General features: G+C 37.1%; 1 protein-coding gene across 2 annotated transcripts in view; it reads right to left on the reverse strand.

The window, feature by feature from the left end:
- Nucleotides 1-20730, reverse strand: part of JAK2 (Janus kinase 2) — a 102783-nt gene extending 82053 nt beyond the window's left edge. Inside the window, exons 1-2 of one of the 2 annotated variants that reach the window (XM_045563889.1) lie at nt 20185-20730; nt 19803-19885 (exon numbers count right to left, since the gene is read on the reverse strand). The gene's annotated coding sequence lies outside the window, so the exon portion shown is untranslated. Of the gene's footprint in view, nt 1-19798; nt 19886-20184 lie in introns of both variants that reach the window. The other variant, XM_045563890.1, reaches the window with a different exon arrangement.
- Between the last annotated feature and the right edge of the window lie 641 nt (nt 20731-21371).

The following is a 21371-nucleotide window of genomic DNA, read 5'->3' on the forward strand; positions in this document are numbered from 1 at the left end:
CTACATACAATGTAATGCATAAATCTTAAGTGTGCAACTCTAAGAGTTTGGACAATGCATATACCTGTATAACCTAAAGCCCTATAGAAATTATCATCATTCCAGAAAGTTCTTTCAAGCTCCTTCTCCATCAATCCCTGCTCCTACCACCCAAGTTGCCTCAGCTGTTCTGATTTTCTCCCACTACAGGTTAGATTTTGTTTTGCTCCTTGATTGTCTTGCACCACTACAACGAATGTTTTGTGAAGGTAGGAACCTGGATCTCTTATTTAGTACTGTAGTCTTACTGCCTAGAATAGTTCCTGACACATGAAAGTTGTTGAATAAATAAAGATTAAATAAAGGCTATAATGAAGTTTAATAAACATGTTGATTAATAAATTAGCTATAAATTTTAATCAACCTGTGCACATACATTAGAAAACCTGTACCTAAAATATGAAATTTTAAGTTAATATTTTCAAAATTTACTCATATACTATATAATCTAAGAGATACAACTTTTCAGATCAATAAGTACACACAAGGAAGTAATGTAGTAGACTGGAAAAATTACTAAACTGGGAGCCAAGAGACCTAAAAATAATTTTTAATCCTTTCTTACTGCAAACTAGTTACATGACAAATGAATTTCACTTTCCTAACCTCTATAATGGAAAATGAATTAAATCTCAGATATGCCTCTCAATTCATAAAAATCTATGATTTTCAGTAAATTAATACATAAGCTAAGTATCAAAGAAATAGAAAAACTAAATGCTACAAAAGTGACAAAGAAAGAATGATCATAATTGCTAAAAACAAAAAAAGGTTTTAGAAGCTTCACACAGCAATGAAAATATGGGATAGACCTTAAAAGAAAAACAGAATTTAGGCAGGCAATGAAAAACAGGACATTATTGGCAAGGAGAAAGGTATGAAAAACATGGAAAGAAGAATGCACACAGCATGTTCCTGGAACAAAGTAGAGACAAGTTTGGCTGGATTGGCAGGTTCAGATAGGTCAGTGCTTCTCAACTTTCCCACAGAAATGCCCCAAATGGCAGTGGAGTGGTCTGAAGAAGCAGCCAAAGGTATAAAATACATTTGAAATGATATGTTTATCTTTAATATCCATGAAAATTTGCATTCTATTCCAAGATATAGCCGTTTTGATTTACCTTTTTTAATATACCAAATTTTGATATTCCAAGTAGGATATATTATGTTTTTCTAACAGTTATTAACATCCTAGTTTGGTAAACCTAAATATGAGTGAAGTAAAAGGTAAAAGGATTTTGTATTACACTCTGCTTTAAAGACTACTCATTTTTAAAATGTACTTTTATCACAAAAGAAGAAAATAAAAGTTATTAGAAAAAAGTGCTTTGGGTTGTTTTCTTATTGAGCAAAAAAGAAAATATGAACAGAAAAGAGGTCTTAAGCATTCCTATGTTGAAATAATAAAGGATTAGGTCAACCTTTATTCTTCTCTTTTTTTTTCACCCCTACATCCAATCCATCAGTATATACTGATAGTTTTATTTCCAAACTATATTTCAAATCCATTCACTGTTTTTTTTTCCTGCGCAACTACCACCATAGACTAAGCAGCTATCATTTCTCACCTGAACTATTGCAATGTCCTCCTATTTCCCCTGTCTACTGTGCCTCTCAACAACCTAATCTCCACAAAGAAACCACAGTCATGATTTTGAAATGTAACTCAACTACTTTTCTAAAAATCTTGTAATGGCTTTCCCAGCAGACCTAAAATTCTATAGTATCTGTCTGCTGACTGCCTCTCCAACCTCACTGCTCATCTCTTTCTATGTGGCTCCTTCCACTGCTGAATTACAGGCTTTAACAGCTAACAATTCAAACAAGAACCTCATCTGCCTTGTCCAACAACCTATTCTCAGCAGCTAGAAAAGTCTTGAGACCTGGATCTTACTAAATATTTAATGAATGAATGCTATGGTCATAAAAATAAAATAATTTAATACAGTATAATTAAAGGAGTTTGGTCTATGCAAAACTCAAGGATAGGGTCACAAGACCAAGACGGGGTTGCCTCCCTCAATAAGAAGTTTGGAACAATCATGAGCATTTCCCTTCTGCCCCAAACATCAATGAAATGGTAAATAATAACAATGTTTAAATAATTTTTACAATATGAACTTCTTGTAACGAGAGAGTAGCTTATAGTGAACCAATGCTCCTGCTGACAATTATCAACTCAGAAAAAAGTATTTTGAAAAACACTATTTGAAGGCATTGTCAAGGAAACAAAAGCAGGGAAACACACTGAATGAGGCCCATGTTTACCCATCTTTCATCTGTTCAGTGTACCGGTGGGGGCTGGAGGAAAAGACTCATAAAAAGCTGTAGTCTTAATGGGTAGAAGAATCAGGAAATGAAATCTGGAGCTGTTAGAAGAGCTAAAAATTGAGTGCAGAAATCCCAGGAAAGTGGGAGTCATGGAGGGCTGACCCCTGAATTCCCATCCATGGGATGAAAATCCAGGAAGCCCAGTAAGAGGCAATAGCTGGAAATCTGAAAGAACTGGGAAGAGATTTCAACAGATACCTGGTCCTAGAGAGTCAGAGTTCGGAGTTAGAAGAAATTGTAAATACCTCAGGCTTTTCACTGAAACTCCAGAAAAGCAACACTTAAGGAATAAGAACCACATACTAGAACTAAGATTAAAACTTGGATAGACCTACCCTAACAAAGCCTAAATCCAAGTCTTCACGGGATCAAGATGATCTGCCAGTAATCTAACTGCCTGCTAGAACAAAACTGAATACTTTGGAGAAATATTAAAATCCACACTATCCAGAGTTTCCACAATGTACCATCCATAATGTGTAATTGCCAACTAAAACTTACTCAACATGAAAAGAAAAATGGAATGTGGAGTGAAAAGAAAAAATATATAATAGAAATGGACCCAGAGCAGACTCAAATGTTGGAATTTATTTTAAGGACTTTGTTTACTATACTATATACATAAGAGAATCTACAGTAAAAAATTAATATAATGCATAAAGATATAGGAGTCATATGTAAACTCTACAATATCAAGAAGTTTAAGAGGTGTGAGTGAAGCAGAAGAAATATTTTTTTAAATATTGGCTAAATTTTTTCCAAGTTTGTTTAAAAAAAATCCAACCACCAATCCAAAAGCTTCATCTAACCTCAATAAATATAAATCTATAGCTAGTCATATTATATCAAACTGCTAAAAATCAAAGAAAAAAAGAAAATTTCTGTTAAGAGGAATAAACAGAAGGGATATCATATATTGTGGTGATTACGGTTAATAACAATATATTGTATACTTGAAAATTGCTAAGAAAGTAGTTTTAAGCATCTCACCATACAAGTAGATGACATAATACATAGGTTAATTAGATTGATTTAACCATTCAATAATGTATACATATATCAAAAGATGTTGCATACAAGTATATACAATTTTTAAAATAATTTTTTTAATTTTAAATTTTAAAAATAATTTTTTAAAAAAATCAGTCAATATATTTTATCACATTAGAATAAATGAGAAAAAGCAAAATATGATTATTTCAATAAATGCAAAAACCACATTTAATAAAATCCAACAATGGTTCATTATCAATATGGTTTGGATTTTTGGCTCTTCCAAATCTCATGTCAAAATTTGATCCCCAGTGTTGGATGTGGGGCCTGGCGGGAGACATTTGGGTCTTGGGGCTGATCCGTCATGAATGGCTTGATGCCCTCCCCACAGTAATGAGTGAGTTCTCGCCTTTACTAGTTCATATGAGAGCTGGTTGTTTAAAAGAGGTTGGTACCATCTCCTTCCTCTCTCTTGCTCCTGCTCTTGCCATGTGACAAGTCTATTCCCCCTTTACCTTCCAATTTGATTGGAAGCTCCCTGAAACCCTCACCAGAAGCAGATGCTAGTGCCATGCTTCTTGTACAGTCTGTAAAACCATGAGCCATATAAACCTCTTTTCTTCATAAATTACCCAGCCTCACGTATTTTCTTTATAGCAACACAAATGGACTAATACAATGATTAAAAAAAATCTCAACAAACCAGAAATAAAAGTAAAACTCTTTATTCTGATAAAGGGTAACTGTGAAAAACCTTGAATTAATATACTTAATGGTAAAATATTGATCTTGTTCAAAACTTAAGTTCAAAAACTTAACAAGCATGTCTAGAATCGTAACTTCTATTCAACATTGCAGTATAAATTCTGGCCAGTGCAATAAGACAAGAAAATGAAATAAAAGATATAATTAGAAAAGATAAGTAAAACTGTCACTATTCACAGATGACATATCTGTGTATGGAGGAAATTTAAAATAATCTACCATTTACTAAGTAAATTTGGCAAAGTTGAAACTGTGCCCCAGAGAGTTAAAGAAACCAGTGACTAGCAGAAATTCTTGAGCCTACAGGATGGCAGATAAAAAACAACTTACTAAAATGCTAAAGCTCCTGCTTATAAGATTAAAAAAAAAACTGGCTGAAATCAGTTGAAACCAACATGGCCAACTGGAGTCTGCACAAAACAAACTTGCTGATATCACTGCCTGAATTTCCACTGCACATTTCATATTAACCCCCTGCCCAAATTTGCACATGCAATCCATGAGAAAGAATAAAGGTATAACTGTGCATGCCTACAGACTTTCCAGACCTTCCCTTTCCTTCCACCAGTCACCTACTAAACCCAGAAACCACCTCCTAAAGGGTGAGGAACCTGCAGCCCTGGGGCCACACGTGGCCTTCTGGATCCCTGAGTGCAGCCTTTTGACTGAACCCAAATTTTACAGAACAAATTCGGAATTTGTTCTGTGAAGATTGGATTTGGTCGAGGGACCACACTTGGGGATCTGGAGGGCCACATGTGACCTTGAGGTTGCACTGCCGTGAAGCCAGCACAGGGAGACAGATTTGAACTGGACTATAGTCTCCTTGTAGGTCAACATTCAATAAGACTTTTTTTCCTCAAAAACCCAGTGCCACTCTCTTGATTTTCCTTCCACCTTTTCTGCCTACTCTGTCTCATAAAAAAAAAAAACAAAAAAACCCAGTGCCATACTATTGGCTTCTATCAGGCAGCAAGCTCCTTCTGCTCAATAACAAAGTCATAGGATGCAAGATCAACATACAAAAATCAATTGTATTTCTGTATATCAGAAGAAAACAATTTAAAAATAAAGATTTAAAAACAGTATCGTTTTCAATAATAACAAAAAATCAAACAACTAGGAATAAATCCATTGAAATATCTGCAATAAAAACCATAAAACATTTCTATGAAAAATAAAGGCTAGCTAAATAAGGGAGGGATAGAAATGTTGATATAAGATATTGATATAAGAATACAGGAAAGCTCAGTATTGTTCAGATGTCAATTTTTCTTCAAATTCCTCTACAGATTTGAAATAATCCCAATTAAAGTCCTGGCAGTTTATTGAGTGGAAATTTACAAACTGATCCTAAAATCTGTACAAAAAACAAAAGACTTACAATAGCCAAAACAATCTTGAAGTGCAAACTGAGAATTTACACTATCAGACATTGAGATTCACTATAGAATAATATCAGGTTGATATTGGCACAAAAATGTACAAATGGGCCAACAGAACAGAGTTCAGAAAAACATCTTCACATAAGGTTACCTAATTCAGAACAGAAGTGCCATTACGTTCAGTGGAGAAATGTTAGACTTTTCAATAAATATTGCTGAATCAGTTGGCTATTCATATGGGGAGGGAAAAAAAATAACCTTGAGCTCTACTTCAAACCATAAACAAACACTAAGTTGGATAACAGACCAATATGTGAAAGGCAATATAATAAATGTTCTCAAAAAATGCAAAATACCTTCATGACATCTCTTAAACAGGACATAAAAACACTAACCATAAAAGAAATGATTTATAAATTAGACTTATTAAATATACATGCATATAATAGGTTCAAATTATATGAAGCAAAAATGTAAGAAGAAATAAAACAACTTTAATAGCTAGAAACTTTAATACTCTGCTCTCAGAAATTAACTAAAATAAGGCATTAAAAACTCAGTAAAAATATGGAAAATTTAAACACCACCAATCAACTAAATGTAACTGACATTTATAGAACACAATGCCCAACAACTGCAGAATGCATATCCTTTTCAAGTACGCATAGAATATTCAATAAGTTATGCTATATGCTGGTCCATAAATCAAGTCTCAGTAAATTTGAAAAGACTGAATTCATAGAAAGTATGTTCTTAGACTACAATGAAATTAAATTAGAAATAAATATCAAAGGAATATCTAGAAAATCTTCTAATATTGCAAAATTAACATATTTCTAAGTAACCCCTGATTCTAAGAAGAAATTAAAAGGAAAATTAGAAATTATTTTTACCTGAATGATAATGAAGAAACAATAAAACTTGGGGGATACAGGTAAAACTGTTTATTTTTTAAATTTATTTTTCAGTTTCAGAATATCACAGGGTACAAACACTTTGGTTACATGTATTGCCTTTGTACCACCTGAGTCAAAGCTATAAGCATGCCCATCCCCCAGACAGTACACACTGCACCCATTAGGTATGAATTTACCCATCCCCTCCAACTCCTCCCCACCTGCCCAACATCCAATGAATGTTACTTCCATATGTGCACATAAGTGTTGATCAATTAGTACCGGTTTTATGGTGAGTACATGTGGTGCTTGTTTTTCCATTCTTGTGATACTTCACTTAGAAGAATGGGCTCCAGCTCCATCCAGGATAATACAAGAAGTATTAATTCACCATTGCTTTTTATGGCTGAGTAGTACTCCATGGTGTGTATATATATGTATATACAGCACATTTTATTAACCCACTCATGTATTGATGGCACTTGGGTTGTTTGCACATCTTTGCAATTGTGAATTGTGCTGCTATAAACATTCGAATGCACGTCTTTATTATAGAATGTCTTTTTTCCCTTTGGGTAAATACCCAGTAGTGGGACTGCTGGATCAAATGGTACTTCTACTTTTGGTTCTTTGAGGTATCTCCATATTACTCTCCATAGAGGTTGTACTAATTTGCAGTCCCACCAGCAGTGTATGAGTGTTCCTATCTCTCCGCATCCCTGCCAACATTTGTTGTTTTGGGACTATTTGATAAAAGCCAATCTCACTGGAGTTAAGTGATATTGTTGTTTTGATTTGCATTACCCTGATGATTAGAGATGTTGAGCAATTTTTCATATGTTTATGGGCCATTAGTCTGTCTTCTTTTGAAAAGTTTCTGTTCATGTCCTTTGTCCACTTTTTAATGCGGTTGTTTGATTTTTTCTTATTGATTTTCCTAAGTTCTATATAGATTCTAGCTATCAGACCTTTATCAAACGTGTAGCATGCAAATATTTTCTCCCATTCTGTACTCTAATGATAGTAAAACAGTGTTTAGAAGGAAATGCATAACTTTAAATGCTCATGTTAAAAAAGAAGAATGATCTAAGCTTCCTAACTAGCTAGAAAAAGAAACCAGAGAAAGTAAAAAGGAAAGAATGAAGAGGACTCAGTTTTTATAAAAGATTAATAAAATTGATAAATCTCTAACTAGGATGATCAATTTAAAAAGAGAGACAAAAATATAAATTACCAATAGCAGAAATAAAAGTGAGACAACACTGCACATCTTACAAAACAGTAAGTAGATAATAAGAGGTTATAATAAGCAACTTTATCCCAATGATTTCAACAACTTAGACATAATGAACAAATTCCTTGAAAGACACAAGTTACCAAAACTGACACAGGAAGAAACAGAAAACTTGAAGAGTATCATATCTGTTTAATAAATGGAATTCTTCATTAAAAACATACCCACAAAGAAAACTCCTGACCAAAATGACTTCACTGGGAAAGTCTATCAAATATTTAAGGAAGAAATAATACTGATTCTATACAAACTCTTACAGAAAACTGAAGCAGGAAATATTTCCCAAATAATTTTATGTGGCCACAATTATCCTCATACCAAATCCTGAGAGAGCATCACAAAAGAAAATTACAGGCAAATGTTTCTCATGAACATAACAAAATAATGGATCATAGAAGAGCAAAATATAAAAAAGTCAGAACATCATCACCAAGTGGGGTTTATCCCAGGAACGTAGGTTGGTTTAATATTTGAGAATGAATCAATGTAATTTACCTTATTAACAAAATCATGCAGCAAAACCACTTGATTATTCCACAAAGAACATTTGACAAAAGTCAATACCAATTCATGATAAAATCTCTGACAACAAATTAGGAAAAGAAGGGAAACTTCCTCAATAAAATAAAGAGCACCTACAAATAACCTTCTTCTAACATCATACATAAGGATTATACATTGAATGCTTTCTCCATAAAATCAGGCACAAGGGAAGGATACTCACTATCACCATTTCTATTTATTAATAATACTGGAGATTCTACTCAATGCAATTTAGTAAGAAAAAGAAAAAACCTGGACATTGAAAAGAAAGAAGTAAAACTTTTTATTTGCAGACAACATGCTTATGTATCATAAAAAATCCTTAGGATTCTACAAAAAAAAATTACTAGAACTTAGTAAGTGAATTTACCAACATCATAGGTTACATCACAAAATAAACATAACCAATTGTATTTCTACACACTGTATTAACCATGTTTGTATTTTTAATTCTTTATTTTTGATGTTTTGACCTCTTGAAGGCCTTGTTGACCCTATAGGAATGCCCCTTCCAGAGCTAGCCAATTCCAAGATACAGGAAAGAACGTGCCCGCCCAGTACATTCCCTGTCAGGGAAACTTTCATTTGCAAACCAATCAATCCCTTGTCAAGCGCTTACTTGATACATATACATACCCCAACCACCTCCATTATCAAGTTTTTACTTGATATATATACAAATATATCAATACATATATCAAACAAGGAATTGATAGCTCCAATACACAAAGAACTCCACAAACTGATTTTTTTAAATCCACTAGAGAAATAATAGACATTAAAAACTTCCACCAAAAAAATGCTTTTGTGAGCTCATATGGAACCTTTATAAAAATTTGCCGTGATGAAATATATACTTAAAAATTTAAAAAGAAAAAAAAATCTCCCAAAAGTAGGCATAACCAAGTCTAAAAATTATTTCAAAGTTGGTATAACTCTTCACTAGGAAACAATCTCTGCAATGAGTATATATATGACTTTGATTTTTATGTTATACTTCTCTTTACATTTGAATCTTATTCCTTCAAACTACTTAAACATTTCCAAGTGTTTATAAATATTTTCTAAAAATTATTGCTGTTTAGCTCTTCTTCATGCTTTTCTTGCTCATCTCATACTCTCACACATTTGAAGTTGGACATTTCCAGCAATTTCTTTGATATGTGTGTGTGTGTATTTTTTTTTAAAAGATGGGATCTTGCTCTGTCACCCAAGCTGGAGTGCAGTGGCACAATCACAGCTCACTGCAGCCTTAAACTCCTGAGGAGCTCAGGCCATCTTCCTACCTCAGCCTCCCAAAGTTCAGGGATTAGGGATGACAGGCTTGCGTCACCATGCCCAGCCTTCTTTGGTATGTTTTAAATCCATTCACTTTAGTTATTCCTATACCAAAAAAATCTGTCATATATGTACACCCTTACTAACCCTAACATCTAAACAAAAGGCAACAAAGGAAATAAAAGACTGATAAACTTGACTGCATGATATTATAAACACCATAATCAAAGTTTTTTAAAAAAAATAAGAAAATGGACAAAACATTAATAGGTATTTCACAAAAGAAATGAAAACATGGTCAATGTCATTAATAATCAGAGAAAAGTAAACTAAAGAGAGAGATTGTTTCTTCCTTTTCAGACTGGTAAAGAATAGGAAGATTGGTAATATCCAGTATTGGCAAGAAGAAGAGAATAACAAGAATATCTAAGAATTTGTCCTTTTGAAAAGCACAAGAGTAGTCTAAGTAGTCTAACAATCCTATGGAACACCATTTAAAATACTGAAAATAAAATTTTAATGACATTAAAGGGATTTGATAAAAATGAGGTATACTTAGCCAACAGAATACTAAGAAGACATTAAAAATGTTAGTTGGCTTACATTATATACTGTGCATAGCACAAAATGGACACTGAATAAGTATTTGTTGAATGATTATATTAATGATTTATTTAATTAATAATTGGTTAAACACTGATCTGTTGAGTATATAGATTGGTGAGTGACTTAGAGACCACTGAGTCAGTGGTCTCTAAGTCACTGGGAGAGTAAGTGACTGACCTACAGGCCAAGAACCTAAGTAAGTGATCAACTAGAGAGTAACCAACTGATCAAATGAGTAACTGACCGACCAAGCGAGTTGAGTGACCCTTTCAATAAGTCACGGAATAAATAACTGACCAAATGAGCGAGTGACTGACAAAATAAATAACTGAGTAGATGAGTAAGTAATTAAGTGATTGCACCACTCCAGCAACGATGGGACCAAAAAAAAGTTTGGCCTTCAGTAAAATCTTAAGCCTCCCAGATGAATGAATGGACCCCCTCTTGGTCAACGGGACCCCAGAAAAAACCCTAAAGCTGAGTTGCTGCCCATAAGAAGGGAGGTCAGACATGCTTCAACACGCCACCCTCCATTTTTGGAGATATTCTTTGTAACAATTAGATGCTAAATTATTAACAGGCCAAAGGCTATACAAGACAAAGCTAAACTACACCTGTAGGCCATCAATTTACTTAACAGTTCACTTGAGTTTCAGTAAACGTCTGGTGGCTTGTCTCTAACAGATATTTTTATCTTCAGTTAAAATATTCCAAGCCTTTAAACTAAGTTTCATTTCTTTAACCAATTACAATTAAAAAATCTTTAAACCTACCTATAACCTATAACACCACCCCAATCCCATCCCTTCCTCTCTGATGTCCCACCTTTTCAGGCCAAGCCAATGTATACCCTCCATGATGTTAGGGTCTTACATGTAATTCCTGACTCCACAAAAATATAAAAACAAAGTATAACCCAGTTCAAGACCTCTTGAGGCCATGTGCTCCAGGCCAGTCACACATATTTGGCTCAGAATAAACTTCTTTAAATTTAAAACAAAAAAAAGTAATTACATGAAATTAAGTGATTGAGTTATGAATGAGTGACTGATGAATAAGTGTTTGGTGAATGAATAAATGATTGAATGAATGAATCTCTAATCATTGAGATGCAAAGATCTCCACAATACACTGTTGAGTTCAAATGGCTCAATTTAGAATGAACAGGATGACCCTATTCATTTAAAATTGTATCCGAATTTGTCACTATGCAGATGTCCAGAAGATATTAAAACTTGTTAAGCAAGTTCTGTCAATCACAGGAAGCACCTGCAATCCTTTTTGCTCCTTTGATTGATTAATGTAATTTTTAAATGACCCCTTTTATTCACTTGAATTTTTTTATTTGAAGAAATATTGTTCAAAGCTTATACACTATTATTGCCTCTTAAAACAGTGTGTAAAATCGCTGGGCACGGTGCCTCACACCTGTAATCCTAGCACTTTGGGAGGCCAAGGCAGGAGGATCCTTTGTGGCCAGGAGTTCGAGACGAGCCTGAGCAACTAGGCATGGCTCTGTCTCTACAAAAAAAATAAGAAATTAGTGGCACATATCTGTAGTTCCAGCTACTGGGGAGGCTGAGGCAGGAGGATCACTTGAGCCCAAGAGATTGAGATTGCAGTGAGCTATGATGATGCCACTGCACTCTACTCCAGGCAACAGAGTGAGACCCTGTCTCGGAAAGGAAAGGGAAAGGGAAAGGGTAAGGGAAGGAAAGGAGACAGCGTGTAAAATACATGCGAATAGGTACATTTTAAAACGATGTCATGTCATGATTCTTTCACTTGAGAAACAAAAATCTAAGATAAATACTCAATTTTTAGGCTTTGGAAGAGGATGAGAATAGCTACATATTTAAGGACCACTGAAGTCAAACTTCATCATTTTACTCTGGGCCACTTTTAGAAGTACACACATGAAAGGCAACAGTTTAAAAGGCCTCCAGAGGAAACTGATGCCATCCAGGGAAGAAAATGTCAGTTAACTAGCAAATGTATCCCCTTTCCATTCTTTTAGTCTTAGTCTCAGGAACAGATTTGGAATTACTCTTTAGAATCATTTTTAATGAAAACTAAATAGGAAAAGTTAGATTTACCATTTATAACACACACATACACACAAAGCATAAAAAATGATGGGGAAAAGTGCTTTAAATAGATCTTTGAAATGTGGGTATTTTCCCTTAAGATTTCATTTCAAAACCATCATATTCCAAGCTTATATAACCAAGAAATTTTTTAAACATTTTAAGAAGTGATGGGTTTGCCTATAAAAAATAAAATTGCACAGGAAATTTAATTAATTTTATTGTTGAAGTACTCAGTATTATCTTCTGCTATTGACAGTCAAAAAAATCAAAAAGTTATTGAAATCAGTATGAATTTAAGTTCACACTGATTTTTAAAATACTACCATGATAAAATAACACTATTTCAGACATTCCTCTGAAATAATTCTTTAAAGATACCATAATGCATTGTGATAAAGGCTCAAACTAGTCCATTACTCTTCTCCCTGAGTACCACAGTGCCAGTCTTCACTTATCTACCAAGTTCCAGTCATATGTTCCATTGTAGGCTATTTTTTTTCACCTGTCTATTCCACTGTCACCTCAAACTCAATACATCCAAATATAGGCTCAACTAACTTTACATCCCTTCAACCTGCTACTACCATCATACCTCCTTTTCTCAGTACCTACCATTAATCAAATTCTAGTTCTTTCTCTGTCACTAACTGAGTAACTTTGGGCACATTTTTTAAATTTCTCTGGGTCTCAGATTCCCAACGCACAGAATATATAGACTGGCCCAGATGTTCTGAGATGTCTTGGAGTTTCAACACTTTTGATTCCCTCTGTCACTGAGGATCAAAACTTCAAAGTCATCTTTAATTATTATTATTCTCCTCCCATTCTACCTTCTTATTCAGTCTATAATAAAGTCCTGTGACATCTCCCCAATATGATTTATTCCCACTAAGTCCCAGTCTTTATCACTTCAGCCCTAGATCATTTTACAACATTTCTCTATCACCTCTCTTTCCAATTTATATTATACCTAGCACTGGTGCAACTTTAATTTTCCTGAAATAATTATTTTAGCAAGTTCTTTCCCATTTCAAAAGTTGTAAGGCTTTCTGATCAAGAAAACATGGGAGAGTTTCAAAGTATAATTTCAGGATTGAGAAGGGACCTATCTAAACATGACTAAAAAAACCAGAAGTAATAGAGGGATGATTGACAAGAACAACAGAAAAATCAAAAATTTTTTGTCATGTATGCATGACAAAAAAAAAATCACACTATGAACAGAATCAAAAAGATAAAAAGACAAAAAGACAACCTAGGGAAATAGTTACAATTCATCTTACAAACTCAGAGCGATTTTTCCTTAGTATAGAAAGAGCTCTCACAAATCAAAGTTAAAGGACAATGATCCAACACGATAAAAGCCATATATGACAGACTCACAGCTAGTATACTGAATGGGGAAAAAACCGAAAGGCTTTCCTCTAAGACCTGGAATAAGATGAGGATCACCACTGTTGTTCAATACAGTACTGGAAGTTCTAACTACAGCACTCAGACAAGAGAAAGAAATAAAAGGCATCCAAATTGGAAAGGAAGAAGTCAAATCATCCTCATTTGCAGATGATATGATCTTATATCTAGAGAAACCTAAAGACTCTGCCCAAAAACTATTAGAATTAATAAACAAATTCAGTAAAGTTGCAGGATGCAACTTTAAAATCAGTAGCATTTCTGTATGCCAAGAGTAAACAATCCAAAAAAGAAAGCAAGAAAGTAATCCCATTGATGATAGCTACAAATAAAATGCCTATGAATAAACTTAACCAAAGAAGTGAAAGATCTCTACAATGAAAACTATAAAACATTGATGAAGTAAGCTGAAGAAGACACAAAAAAATGGAAAGATATTCGATGCTCATGGATTGGAAGAATCAATATTGTTAAAATGTCTATACTACCCAAAGCAATCTACAGATTCAATGCAATCCCCATTAAAATACCAATAACATTCTTCACAGAAATAGAAAAAATAATCCTAAAATTTATATGAAAGCACAAAAGACCCAGAACAGCCAAAGCCATTCTGAGCAAAAAGAATAAAACTGGAGGAATCATATTACCTGACTTCGAATTACACTACAGAGCTGCAGTAACCAAAAAGCATGGTACTGGCATAAACACAGACACAGAGACCAATGAAACAGACTAGATAACCCAGAAATAAATCCACACATCTGTAGTGAACTTATATTTGACAAAGGTACCAAGAATATATAGTGGAGAAAGAACAATCTCTTCAATAAATGGTGCTGGGAAAACTGGATATCCATATGCAGAAGAATCAAACTAAACCCTTATCTTTCACCATATACAAAAATCAATTCAAAACAGATTAAATAAAGACTTAAATCTAAGACCGGAAACTATGAAACTACTAAAAGAAAACATTAGGGAAACACTTCAAGGACATTGGTCTGGGCAAGGCCTTCTTGAGTAATGCCCCCAAAGCACAGGTAACCAAAGCAAAATTAGACAAATGGAATCACATCAAGCTAAAAAGCTTCTGCACAACAAAAGAAATAATCAACAAAGTGAAGAGACAACCCACAGAATGGGAAAAAAATATTTGCAAACTCCCGGTCTGACAAAGGATTAATAACTAGACTATATATATAGGGAGCACCAACAACTCAATAGGAAAAAAAAAATGAAATAATCCAATTAAAAATGAGCAAAGGATCTAAAGAGACATTTCTCAAAAGAAGACTACAAACAGCCAATAGATATATGAAAAAATGCTCAACATCATTAGTCATAACGAGACATCATCTCACCCCGGTTAAAACGAATTTTTTCAAAAAGACAAGCAATAACGAATGTTAGAAAGGATGTGGTGAAAGGGGAAGCCTCATACACTGTTGGTGGGAATGTAAATTAGTGCAACCACTATGGAAAACAGTATGGAAGTTCCTCAAAAAACTGAAAATAGAGCTACCATATGACCGAGCAATCCCAGTGCTGGGTATCTATCCAAAGGATGGGAATTCAGTATATCGAAAAGATATCTGCACTCCTCCGTTTACTGTAGCACTATTCACAATAGCCAAGATTTAGAATCAACCTAAGTGTCCATCAACAGATGAATGGATAAGAAGTTATGGTACATATACACAATCGAATATTATACACAAAATATTATACACATAAAAAAATGAAATCCTGCCATTTGCAACAACATGGATGGAAATGGAGAACATTATGTTGTTAAGTGAAACAAGCCAAGCACAGAAAGACAAATCTCATATGTTCTCACTCATACGTGGGAGCTAAATATTAAAAACAATTGATCTCATGATGACAGAGAGTAGAATGATGATTACCAGAGGCTGGCAAGGGTAGCAGTGAGGGGAGGATAAAGTGGGAATGGTTAATGGGTGCAAAAATACAATTAGATAGTTAGACAGAATGAACAATATTTGACAGCACAACAAAGTGACTATAATCAAAAATAAGTTAGGGTATTCTTTAAAATAACTTAAAAAGTGGAACTAGGATGTTCCTAACACAAAGAAATGATAAATGTCTGAGGTGATAGACACCCCAATTGCCCTAATCTGATTAATTCAGGTTGTATGCCTGTGTCAAAATGTCACATGTACCTTATAAAGATCTATAACTATTACGTACCTATATTAATTAAAAATCTTAAAAAATTATAAAATTAAAAGTTTTAAAAGAATTTTAAGTACATTCTTTTCATCCTAGCACTTAAAGCCATCCATAATCTAATTCCAATCTACATTTTTAACTTGATTTCTTACTATTCTGTCACACAAATCTTCATTTCAGTCAAGTTGTCTTATGTACTGTTCTCTGAACATATCAAGTATATTTTGCCTGTTTACCTCCAAGTTCCTTCCTCTTATGCAAAAATCAAATACTGTCTAGTTTTGATTCTACCTTCTCTCTGCAGCCTTCTCTGCACACCGCAACTATAAGTGGTCTCAAATATCCATAACTTTCATTATTTATCTTATCTGCCCAATTATACTGTAAGTTCTCAAGGAAAAGAAGCTATTTTAAATTTTTTATATCTCTTTTGGACATAGCAAAGTGACTTTTACATTGTAGGTGTTGATAAATGTTTGGTGACTAAAATTGCTTTTTAATACACAATCAACATGTATTTATTGAATGCTGCTCATGTGGTCCACACAGTGTATGTATTTTATTTAACACATTGACTGCCTGCCACACTAGAAAAAAAAATTTTTTCCCTGGGGCCATAGTGTTTTATTAAAACAAACGACCCTTTCTAATTTGTTATTTTTTATTGTTTTCTGTTATAAGCAACACAATCCATGTTTTTAGAATTAAATTGTCAACATTAATTGTAACAATAAGAGCATCAACAAGTAAGATTTTCACAAACCAACTGCAGGGTTTTGCTTCACAAGGCCCCAGGCTCAAAACTAGCCTGAGTTAAATACAACTCACATGGCGGTCAATGTGTTAATCTTAGGTATTTTCCTTAAAGCATACACAATCAACTTGAAAAGATATGACTAACAGTAGGAAAATACTATCAAACAACCAAGCATGGCACATAATTAAACTATGTGAAGACGTTCTAAGATGAAAGAGCTACAGAAATATAAAGAGTAAAAAAGAGGGATGGAGAACATGAGCAAAAGTTAAGTATAAAATAAGCACAGCTTGTTATTGGAAAGTGTGGAAATCAGCCAATAAGACAATAGCAGAAAATATTTGTTCAGAAGCCCTAGACAAAAAACTGAATAAATAGGCCATGGATTGATACTAAGAGCATACTGACAGCCAGGAAAATTTAATAGATGGAAAATAATAAGCCACTGAAGATTTGGGGGCAAGGGAATACTACAATAAGGAATATTAGAGTAGCATCTGTATTGAGGATAAATAGAAAGAAGACACACTGGATTCTGAGAGGTTGATATTACTTTCAATATTCAGGCTCAGGAAATGAGTCCTGAGGTTCAGGAGTTAAAGGAAAGAAAACAGAGATATGAGAGACCAAACAAATATGCCCATGTTGAATGGGCTAATAAAAGGCAAATGAAAGAGGTAGTTTAAAGATGATGCCTAATTTAAAGCTTACATGATCAGGAGAGAAGGAAATTAAGGGATATAAAATGACGCTTTTCATTTGGAGCAAGTTGAGCTTAAGGAGAGGATCAGAAACAAGAGGAGAAGATCAGCATTGGAAAAGCCAGGAAGTTAGCAGAATGACAAGTAAGATTAGTTTTAAAATAAAAGAACTGGACAAAAATTATAAAGATACTAAATAGGAAAAGAAATAATATATTAAGCCATGATCAGTTGATATCAGCTTTGTATGAATAATTTTATCAGAAAAGCAACAATCAAAAGCTAAGGCAGAAGTTCCCAAACTGCCTCCATATAGAGAAGCCCTTAGAGTGTTAGTAATTTTTTTATGACACCTCTAGGCCAAAAGAAATACTTAAGTAGGCAGGTTCAAACAACTTAGTATTAATGTCCTTACAACTTAGTGTCTGTTAGCCACTGTACAACTTATCAAATCTTGGAATCAAACTGGACACTACCACAACCTTATTTACTGTTCCACATACATTTTCACATAGTAGTTGCTTTTTAGCAGAGCAACCTCTGAAAATGCAGCTTTACAAAGACATGATATTGTAGAAAGCGATGTAGGTATCTAACGTTGAAACCATAAATTACCTCAAACTAATAGTTTAAGCCCAAGGGGCTCTGGGCACCTCAGCACACAGTTTAGGAAACTGGAAGCTAAGAAAAGGGGCTAAAAAGGGAAGGAAAAAGTAATGGGGGAGGAGCAAAACAAAGTTCTTAGCACCGTTAACCACAAGAGGGCAGCACAATAGCTGGGAGGAGCAGCACAATGGGGGTTCAAGGAGATAGAAAGGCTGTGAGACCCTTTAGCCACTTCAAGACCTAAAAGTCCTTTTTCTCCCTATACTAAATAGGAAGAAACACTGGTCACTGGCAGATCACCTTATGTGGAGTCATTTTGCCCTTCTCTGAATCTCTTCTGCCTTCCCAGCCATGATGATAGCCAAGACTTTTATAAGAGCCAAGGAGTTTACTACTTTGCATGCATCTTATTCAATTCTCACAATGATCTTACAAGAAAAGTAAGTCTTAAAGAGATTTTATATACTACAACTCTCAGATGGCAAGAACACCATGATTCAAACCCAGATCTCACTCCAAAGTCTTTCCTATTCTGTCTCAAAAGCATCCCGCTTTTGAGCAATATCCAGGTCTAAAGACATCATATTTCCTTCCCATACATAAGACGTATGTCTCAAATCACTACAGGCACTAAAGAAACAAGCTATTCCTTAACCAGTCCCTAAAACATACTATAAACTGAAAATACAGCACGTTCAGTTAGAGCAAAAACAAGCATAGTGTGTTCATCTCACCAGCCTGTACTGCAGCTTTCCTGTACAGGTGAATACATGTACTATTAAGGCAAGTGCTGTACACATCTAGTTTGTAGATATGCTACACACCAACAGGTAAGTGCACATACAACAAGTCATTCTCAAACTTAAAGTGGTTAAAAAGTGAGGTGAATGTGGGAAGGGAGGCCAAAAGTTGATTATTCATTTCCAAATCTGTTGGGTGTTATGTCAGAATACAGATTGGGCATCCCAAATCCGAAAATCCAAAATCTGAAATGCTACAAAATCTGAAACCTTTTGAGCACCAACATGACACCACAAGTGGAAAATTCCACACATAAGCACTTAACAAAAACTTTGCTTCACACAATGTTATTAAAAGTATTGTATAAAATTACTTTCAGGCTATGTGTATAAGATGTATATGAAATAAATGAATTTCCTGTTTAGACTTGGGTTCCATCCCCAAGTTATCTCATTATGTATATGGAAATATTCCAAAATCCGAAAAAATGCGAAACACTTCTGGTCCCAACCGTTTCGGATAAGGGATACTCATCCTGTATTTGCAGTAGCCCAACAACTCACTTGTACAAACCTATTATGAAACCAAAAGCAATCATCATCCCCCTGTTCCCACTACTAGTTTCCTTCTTCACATTTCGCCCTCCCTCTCTGACATACTTAGCCACTCCTACCCCTTCATTCAGAGAAAAGGAGTTTCTCCTGACATTAATAATCACCGGAAAGCAAACTGGGTGAATTCAACTGACACAGCAAGCTTAGGCAGATAAAACCATCCAGGAAGCATCCAATGTGGCAGAAACCCCAGCAAGAACAGCTAACGTGTTTTCTCAAAACGTATCTCTTATTACTTGGAAACATTTCTCTTTGAAAGATTTAAGAATCTCTGGCCGCTTGAGGAGAAAGGGCAACGGACAACATTTTAGTTTCCTCTACATAGCCCTGTTATTTGTAAAATCCACGAGAGATGTTTCTGAAAGGATCCAAGAGCAACAATAAACACCCCCAAATTACTCTCTGACCAACATTAAAAGTTCAGCACTGCCATTTTCAGAGAAGTAAGCAACAATGAGCCCTGCCTGCCTACACACGCTTCCAACCTTGCTACGCGCGCACTCAGCTCGCGACACCCTCGCCTTCACCGCGGCGATAAAGGACATACCCACCGTCGCGGGAGGGGGAGGAAGGGCCTCTTTGTCGGCAGAAGACAAACAATTCACATCTTGTTCCCGTTGCCTGCTTCCGAGACCTAAAAAAAGCAGCAGCAGTTACCACCCCGCAGAAATCCAAGGGAAATAGATGCTCCTTTCTAGGCTGTTTAGATGTCTAGAAAATTTTTAACAGGCATGAGGGGGTGGAGGGATCATAAGGCACACACGGATGCAACCACCAACAGCAAGACATTCCTTCCAGGTACTGTCTTAAACAGGAAGATCTCCAGCTGAAAAGTTCACTGCCACTAGCAGAGGAAGGCGGGATCGGGAGGTGGCAAGGGTGGAGAGACAACTGCTGCCCCCCACCCACAGGCCCGGCAGCAATAAAACCCACCTGCCGCACGGCTCAGGGGACGAGGGGGCCCCCCTAAGCACGCAGGAGCTGCTCCTACCCGGCGCCTCCTGCGGGTCAAGGTCCGCGAAGCCCCGGGGCGGACCCGGGTCCGAGCGTCCGCCAGGCTGGGGCCTCGGGGGCCCTCCCGCGCGGGCTGGGCTCCCACTCACATCCCTTGGCGGCGGGGACCAGGCCTCTCGCGGCGCCGCGGCAGCCCTCCGCCCCGAAGCGCGCCGCGAGCCCGAGGCCAGGGGCCCGGCGGCCCGGGGGGCCCAGGCGGCGGCGCGAACTCGCGAGCGAGCCGGGTGCCGGCCCAGCCTGCCAGCGCCGAGGGAGGCCGTTAGCGGCGGCCGCTGCCGCCCCCTTCGGCTCCTCTTCCTCTCTCCTTCCTGCAGCCCACACCGCTCCCACTTCGGGCGGCCGGGAAGCCCGTCACGGCCGTTGTCTCCACCCTCTCTCGGGACACACGGTCTTTTTAGCGCCGCGGGCGACACCAGCTCGGGCGCCCAATTTGCGTCCGGCTCAGCCTCGGGTTGGCCTACGCTCTGGCGGCCTGTGGGCGGGGGCCGGAGCCGGGCGCGCGTCCCCGCACTGCGCGTGCGCCGCTCGGCGCGCGCCGCGGAGCCCGCCGGGGTGGGCCGCGCAGGGCGGTGGCCTCGCGGGATGCCGGCCGGCGCGCTCCAAGGTTCCCCGGACCGCCCCGGACGTCGGCGCGCAGGAAAGTTGAGGTGGCCGCTGCTCGCTAAGCGCCGGGGCCCCGCGGGGGTTCGGTGCCGACGCTGGGCCCGGACCGCCCTAGATGGGCTTGTGTGTGTGGCCGCCGCCCGCCGAGGAAGCGGCCGGGAATGAGTCAGCCTGGCCAGCGCCCTTTGCGCACAGCCGGGCACCGGGGGAGGCCGGGGCTGCCTCCGCACGGAGACTCCCCTCTCGGACACTCTTGTCTCCTTTCTGCTTTCGCTTCCACATTCCGGGTATTGCAGACCTGTTCTTCCCCAATCCAGGCTGCTAGGCCGAGGGGAAGTGGCGCGCCAGAGGCCGAGGCAACACGCTGACACGCGCTGTTTGGTGGCAAGGCAATCCCAAGCGCCTGACTCCAATCGCAGCCCTGCTGGAAAAGGGTGAGGGTGAGACGAAGCGCCCAGCTGCCAACGGCTTGGCAGCAAGGCCTACCGAACGAGGAGAAACGA

This window comes from Lemur catta, chromosome 10, assembly GCF_020740605.2.
Source record: "Lemur catta isolate mLemCat1 chromosome 10, mLemCat1.pri, whole genome shotgun sequence".
NCBI lineage: Eukaryota > Metazoa > Chordata > Mammalia > Primates > Lemuridae > Lemur > Lemur catta.